Source organism: Hermetia illucens, chromosome 3, assembly GCF_905115235.1.
Source record: "Hermetia illucens chromosome 3, iHerIll2.2.curated.20191125, whole genome shotgun sequence".
In the NCBI taxonomy this organism is placed as follows: domain Eukaryota; kingdom Metazoa; phylum Arthropoda; class Insecta; order Diptera; family Stratiomyidae; genus Hermetia; species Hermetia illucens.
The window spans coordinates 73,429,602-73,438,148 of record NC_051851.1 but is presented as its reverse complement, the minus strand read 5'-3'; positions in this window follow the sequence as shown (position 1 = coordinate 73,438,148).

Below are 8,547 nucleotides of genomic sequence, written 5' to 3'. Positions count from 1 at the left end.
CAGTAGCTCAAAGTTGCCTTACCGTGTAAATTTACAACCCGAAGTACTAAATCTGATATGCTAAATGCATATTCTTAACGGGCTACGTACAAATGGGATAGTTCTACACTCAAATATACTCACACAAGAAACAAACAAAACCTTTCATACCTGAAGCGCCCAGCTTCCGGTTTCCCGACTTGTTTTCACATTTTATTACTTTAAGGTGGCCATCCCGTGTGAAGGCCGTTTTTAAGGTTTTGTTTGTAAAACAAAACCTTATTAAAATCGGTTTACTGTCTGTCTGTCTGTCCGTCTGTCTGTCTGTCTGTCTGTCCGTCACACGCATTTTTCTCGGAGACGGTTGTAGCGATTGGCACCAAATTTGGTAGAAAGGTGGGAACTGTGAACGCTCACGCATATAGTGAGTTACATCCTTTTACATCGAATTTAAGGGGGGGTCCCCATACATGCAAAGGGAGGGTGTAAATTTTTTTTTCATCAAATATAGTCATGTGGGGTATCAAATTAAAGGTCTCAATTAGTACTTTTTGAAGCCAGTCTTAGTTTTGACATTTGTTGAAAAGGTGGGGGTGGGGGGGGGTTGAAAGTGGTCATTTTTTTAACGAACCCATTCTCAGAAACTACCCAACCGAAAAATCTGAAATAAATCAGGGAGCTGTCACTATATGGTGCCTAGGCTCCAAAATACCCTCCATACCGATACCTGTTCAAATAAAGTTAATAATAGTACATTACTATAATTTTTAGTAATTGACAGGAAAACCCCCTTAAGTTCACCCTAGAATGACAAAATTTTGCAACAATATAGGCTACAGCATAGAGCATGATCCCGCCAAATTTAGTGAAAATCGCACTATTACTAACAAAGTAATACTAAGTCAAAGCTGTCGCTTCTTTGCAAATTCGAGACTATGAATGTCAATATCACTTGAAAGTGGCTATTTTCACATAATATATGCATATTTTACGTGCTACATGCTAATGGGACAAATGCACACCCAAATCTCTTTATAAAAGAAATAAACAAAACCTTTCATACCTGAAGCGTCTAGCTTCCGGTTTCCCGACTTGTTTTGGCTTTTTTTGGAAATTTTTTGTGAAGAACTGGATAAAGATACAAATACGAATTTTTCACCATAGATTTAATTATATCTTCAGCGTGCAGTAATTTTTCCACCTCGGTAGCATAGTTGGTTATTGAAACACAGGGCAGTTTATGCACCCATCTTCAAAAAAGGTGTTTTTCTGCTGCCACGCTAGATGGCGCTGTGATCATCTTAAAGAAAAAGTAAACGGCATTTTAACGTACAGACTTAACTACGGTCCGCAAACTAGGATTATTAAAAAATATTAAAAGCTAAATTCTTGGTGCCGTGTTAAACTCTTTTTTGCGAATTTTGGTATTTTTGCACGGCTTCTTCAATGAATAAAAAAAATCTACTGAACGAATCGCAATTATCCTAGTTTGCGCACCGGAGAAATATGTTCTAAATAAGTCCTGAAAATTTCAAAGAATTTGGTTGGATAGATTTTGGGCTATGGTGGCAGCCGATGTTCAACATGCAGTCTCGAGAAAAACGCATTTAAAAAGTAGAATGCGATTTTTAGCCATAAAACCTTAACTGACAATTAATCTGCTATACCTAATCCAGAAACCTAAGGTTTCTTCAAGAAACACATGCACAGCCTTGGCCTCAATTCTTGTCCTTTAAGCGAAGTCATTCGAACGTCATTCGGGCCGATAGCTACGAGTTTTATTACGGCGATCGACATAAATCTGGCATGTGACTTATCACGTGTTTAACACTATAATTTCCGAACGACTCCGAATATCAAAAAATCACTGCGTCCATATATTCTACACTATATCTAGATACAATTGATGCCAAAAAAAAATTCGAATCCGACACACGGGATGACCCCCTTAACGGAACTGTGTCATCAACAGAGTTCTCAGCTCATTACGTGTGTTGATCTGCCTGCTGTAGATGTTATTTTGAGAAGAGGCCGACAACATCATTCGCACTGAAAATAAAAATAAATTTCTTGTCAGCCCAGCGGTGATTGATGTTCTCGGATGGGAAGTCCAGGTTTGTGTCCTTTGCGCAGCAACAAGTACTGCCTTGAATTGAGTGGGACGACGGAAATAGGCGCAGTAGCAGACACGCAAGCGAAGGTAAGCGACTATCTGATGGTGGCCCAATTTAAGCAATTGATCTAATCCTTCAGGTTGGTGGTGCAATGTGATGGGGTTACAATCTGTCGTGCGCCAAAACAAAACAAACATTATTTTTTTTGGGAATGGACAGGAGGAACAGCCTCGAGCAGGATCGATACGATGGAAACAACTACGCAAACGGATGATTGGTTACTACCATGGATTTTGGAGTATTAAATCACTATACTAGCACAATAGGCCAGCATGTACAGGGTGCTAGTAGTTCAACGATAACAGTCCAATCGTTGCGACATAACTAACACGATATATGGTTGCGATTCACTCCTTGGTGGGGTATAATGCCTCAATCGTTTGCGGCTACTTGAAATGCCCTTCAGCTCACCATGACTTTCCAAGACACTCGAACACAACGTCCACAATTTTGAGCGAAGTTCTGGCACCTTGGCAGAGTGACCATCAGATGGTGACCCCTTTCGAGGCTGTTGTCAGCGCCTCTCTTCTTACGGACATCCAGGAGATAACTCCTAAATCTACTGCTGATCGCGAAGTACGCAGCCCAACTGACCTTATCACAGGTTCTGTGCTCGTACAATGTGCCATCAATGACGAGGAGGTAGAGGCTGCAACCTCCAAGACGGTGTTTACCCATCATATGTTCCAGCAACGTGTTGTTAGATCCCACCTTCGCATTCAGATAACCCATTATAACGTCACCATTAGGAAGCCTCCCCCCCAACTGCGTTCAATTGCTCATAGAAAGCACCCTTCTCCACTATATCGGAAGTCTGTACAGTTTTACCCTGGCTATGCTATTATATGCAACTTTAAAGTTGATAAAAAGATGGTGCAACTGATGTCCATATTCCAAAAGCTTTTCCATCGATTCCCTCACAGAGAAAATCTGATCTGTTGTTGATTTGCCTCGAGTGATGACTCTTTGGTATGGTCCAATGATGTTCTGGGCGTATGAGACTATCCGGCCTAGCAAGATAGAGGAGAATATCTTATAGATGGTAGTCAGCAACGTGATACCCCTATAATTGCTGCGCTGTGTGATATCTCGCTTTTTATATATGCTTCCTTGCTTGTTATCAGGCATTGATTCACTATCCCACACTTTGAGCACAAGTTGATGAACCACTTGGTGTAATTGGTCACCCCAATATTTGACCAATTCGACTGTAAATCTATCGATTCCTGGCGTCTTATGATTTTTAAGCCGATGAATTGCACGGACTGTTTCTTCTATACTTGGTGGTGGCAGTATTTGTCCGTCGTCTATAGTTGGCGAGACCTCCTTCTCGCCGATGTTCTGGTTGTTCAGTAGTTCTTCAGAGTACTCAACCGATCGCTCGAACATGCCATTCTGTCGGAAATCAGATTTCCCTCTTTGTCTCGGCAGGATGAGCATCGAGGCTTCATCCTGCTGACTTGTTGGTTAAATTTCCGCGCCTGGTGCGGTTGCTCCCTTGTTTCCCGAGTTCACAGACCTGTTGGTTCTCCCAGGTTTCCTTTTTCCGTCCGTGAAGTTACTTTTTCGCTCGCCGGAGTTCGCGATAAGTCTCCGCGCGTGCCCGCGTCCTTTGAGAAGGCAACATTACTCGGTATGCGGCATTCTTCCGTTCCGTTGCTGGCTTGCATTCATCGTCAAACCAGGCGTTCCGACTCCTTTTGCGGCTGGGGCCAAGTATGTTTGTGGCCGTATCCACGGTAACGTTCTTCAGGTGATTGTGAAGATCATTTGTTGATGCTTCATCTCCAGGATCTCTGATGACTGCGGTTATTGTGGCATGCAATTCCGTCTTATAGGTGTTGGGGAGGGCTGTGTTGTGGATGGCTTCAGTGTTAACTCTCAGCTGATTGTCAGAGGAAATTCTGGCTGGTGTTGTTATTCGAGCTCGCAGCACCATGCCGACGAGATAGGGATCCGAGTTTATATTGTCCTACCTATATGTTCTGACATTCATCAAGGCTGAGAGCTGGCGACGTTCAATTAACACGTGACCATTTTCAACCAGGTCCGTTTGGAGAGACCCACGTATGTTTGTGGACCGCTTTCCGCGCAAATCAGATACTTCCAATAATCATTTCGTGTGACACTGCTAATTGAATAATCCGTAGTCCGTTATCTTTTGTATTTTGATGTTAGCTATGGGACCGAACGTATCGCCTGAATACGGGCTCCTTCCCTACTTGGCTGTTAAAATCCCCAAGTATGATTTTGATAGGATGGATATTAAAACGACGGACCCGGCAACGACAAAGGAACAACGATTTGCGCATTTTCTCATGGAACGTGCGCTCCCTGTACAGAGATGAAGCTGATAAGCAGCTAGCCGATACCCTGTCCCAATATAGGGCTGATGTAACAGCGTTGCAAGAGATGCGATGGACAGGGACCGGTTTCCTGGAGAAGAGCCACTACACCATATATTATAGCGGCCATCCAGTAAACCATGTGCTCGGAGTAGGTTTCTTAGTCAGCCAAAAAATGAAACCTGCTGTTATCGGCTTTGAAAGTATAAGCGAACGGCTATGCACTCTGCGCTTGCGAGGCAAGTTTAGAAATATAAGCCTCATAAACGTTCACGCCCCTACAGAGGAGACTGCAGAGTCGGAGAAGGATACCTTCTACGAGGCAGTAGAAAGAACCCTCGAAGCCTGTCCCAGATATGATATCAAAATCATACTTGGGGATTTTAACAGCCAAGTAGGGAAGGAGCCCGTATTCAGGCGATACGTTGGCTCCCATAGCTTACACGAAAAAACAAATGATAACGGACTGCGGACTATTCAATTAGCAGGGTCACACGAAATGGTTGTTGCAAGTACCTGGTTTGCGCGGAAAGCGGTCCACAAACATACGTGGGCCTCTCCAGACGGGACCACTTTCAACCAAATTGACCACGTGTTGATCGAACGCCGCCACCTCTCAGCCTTGATGAATGTCAGAACATATAGGGGGGCCAATATAGACTCGGATCACTATCTCGTTGGCATGGTGCTCCGAGCTCGAATAACAATACCACCTAGAATCCCCTCTGACAATCAGGTGAGAGTGAACACTGAAGCCATCCACAACACAACCCTCCGCGACACCTATAAGAGGGAAATGGATGCCGCAATAACCGCAGTCAATAGAGGACCTGGAGAGGAAGCATCAACTAATGATCTTCACAACCACCTGAAGAACGTTATCATGGATACGGCCACAAATATACTTGGCCCCAGCCGCAAAAGGAGTCGGAACGGCTGGTTTGACGATGAATGTAAGCTAGCAACGGAACGTAAGAATGCCGCATACCGAGTAATGTTGCATTCTCAAAGAACGCGGGCACGCGCAGAGACTTATCACGACCTCCGTCGAGCGGAGAAGCGACTTCACAGACGGAAAAAGGAGGCCTGGGAGAACCAACAAGTCTGTGAACTAGAAAAGTACAGGGAGCAACCGCACCAGGCGCGGAAGTTTTACCAACAAGTCAGCAGGATGAAGCCTTATACACCTCGATGCTCATCCTGCCGAGACAAAGAGGGAAATCTGATTTCCGACAGAATGGGCATATTAGAGCGATGGGTTGAGTACTTTGATGAGCTACTGAACAACCAGAACATCGGCGAGTTGGAGGTCCCGCCAACTGAAGACGACGGACAAATACTGCCACCACCAAGTTTAGGAGAAACAGTCCGTGCAATTCATCGGCTAAAAAATCATAAGTCGCCAGGAGCCGATGGAATTACAGCCGAATTGGTTAAATATGGAGGCGACCAGTTACACCAAGTGGTTCATCAACTTGTGCTCAAGGTATGGGACAGCGAATCAATGCCTGACGATTGGCAGCGAGGCATAATCTGCCTCATACATAAAAAGGGAGATATCACACAGTGCAGCAATTATAGAGGTATCACGTTGCTGAGTACCATCTATAAGATATTCTCCACTATCTTGCTAGGCCGGATAGCCCCATACGCCCAGAACATCATTGGCCCATACCAAAGAGGCTTCACTCCAGGCAAATCAGCGACAGATCAGATTTTCTCTCTGCGGCAGGCGATGGAAAAACTGTTGGAATATGGACAACAGTTGCACCATCTGTTCATCGACTTTAAAGCCGCCTATGATAGCATAGCCAGGGTAAAACTGTACACGGCCATGGGGGAATTCGGTATCCCGACGAAATTAATAAGACTGACTAGGCTGACCCTGACCAATGTGCGAGGCCAGATAAAAGCAGCAGGATCACTCTCAAGACCATTTGACATCAACAACGGTCTACGACAAGGGGATGCGCTATCATGCGTCCTCTTTAATCTGGCCCTCGAGAAGGTGATCCGTGATGCTGAGGTGAATGCAAGAGGTACGATCCTCTTCAAGTCCACCCAACTACTGGCCTATGCTGACGATATCGACATCATGGGAAGAACCACCCGAGACGTTCAAACTGCCTTCATCCAGATCGAGCAGGCGGCGCGAGATCTTGGGCTGCACATCAATGAAGGCAAGACAAAATACATGGTGGCAACGTCAGCACCGAAGACGAATCAACCAACAACATCAAACCGCACTGGTCAAACACAAGCACGAACAAGAATAAGGATAGGGGAATACAACTTTGAGACCGTTGACAATTTCTCCTATCTAGGGTCGAAAATCACAACCGATAACAACTACGATGATGAAATCCGCGCACGGTTGTTGTCAGCCAACAGAGCCTACTTCAGCTTACAAAGACTGTTCCGCTCGAAACGTCTCACCATAGGGTCAAAGCTCTTACTGTACAAGACTATGATCTTGCCAGTCCTCATGTATTCCTCGGAAACTTGGGTTCTTAGCAAGAAAAATTGCGAACTCTTGGCCGCGTTCGAGAGAAGAATCCTCCGAAGAATTTTTGGCCCCCTACATGAGGATGGACGATTCCGTAGCCTACACAATGACGAAATCTATGAGCGATACCATGACCGTCCGGTTGTGGATAAAATCCGGCTCAATAGGTTACGGTGGGCGGGTCACTTAATCCGTATGGATGAAGATGATCCCACCCGGAAAGTCTATAAGGGCAATATCTATGGTAGGAAAAGAAGACGAGGCAGACCCTGCCTAAGATGGAGCGATGGCGTGGGCCAGGACGCCAGACAGCTTTTAGGGATATCGAATTGGTGGACCTCGGCGCAAAACCGGGATGTCTGGAGTTCCTTATTAAGGCAGGCCTAGACCGGATACCGGTTGTTGCGCCGTTGATGATGATGATTTTGATATCATATCTGGGACAGGCTTCGAGGATTCGTTCTACTGCCTCGTAGAGGGAATCCTTGTCCGACCCTGCAGTCTCCTCTGTAGGGGCGTGAACGTTAATGAGGCTTATATTTCTAAATTTGCCTCGTAAGTGCAGAGTGCATAGCCGTTCGCTTATGTTTTCAAAGCCGATAACAGCAGGTTTCATTTTTTGACTGACTAAGAAACCTACTCCCAGCACATGGTTTACTGAATGGTCGCTGTAATATATGGTGTAATGACTCTTCTCCAGGAAACCGGTCCCTGTCCAACGCATCTCCTGTAACGCTGTTACATCAGCCCCATACTGAAGCAGGGTATCGGTTAGCTGCTTGGCAGCTTGGCAGGTTCGTTGTTGTATTATTCGTCCAGTCCGAGGCTCCTGTTGTAGCTTGGTAACTTCAGTTTCCGTGTAGAGTTGTCAGCCCTACCCCCACTACCCAACCCACAACCTGGAGGACCAGTTGGTACAATTTGTCCCGTTTTTAGGCGCGGGAAACTCGCCTTCATTCTTCTCCGTCTGCAGCCTTTCGTTAAGAAAGGGATCTCAGCGATCACCACGTATAGGTGGAGGTAGGGTTTGGTAGTAGGGCTGTTGGTCTTGGTTCAACAGGCGTTTGCCAGTTTTTATGCTCCATCGTGGGTACCAATCCACGTTTCGCCCTGGGACCTCTACTACCCTTTGACCACCAAATTTCGCCAATACTATAATTAAATTGGTTCTTGTATGTATTAACAATCAAACTCTTCCTCCTTGCCCAAAAGAAGTTTCACATAACCAAAAAATAGGGGAAAACCCACAGGAACCTCCATTGTGGAGCACTTGTTGGCCTGGTGGAAATTAGTAAACAAAACAAATGAAAGAATAATACCGTTCAATCATGGTTTTTCTGATATTGTTAACTGAGAATTTAATCGTTTCAATCGGATTTAGATAAAGTCGTTGGAAATTTTTTGCTTTTACCATACGGGACCACTGTACCAGAGTATTATCGAAACCTATGTTGACGCTGTTGATAAATAGGTCCCCCAAAATGACCCCGGCCATAAGAGCCGTCCTCTCTAGACTTTCTTCCACTGCATATAGGAACTATAA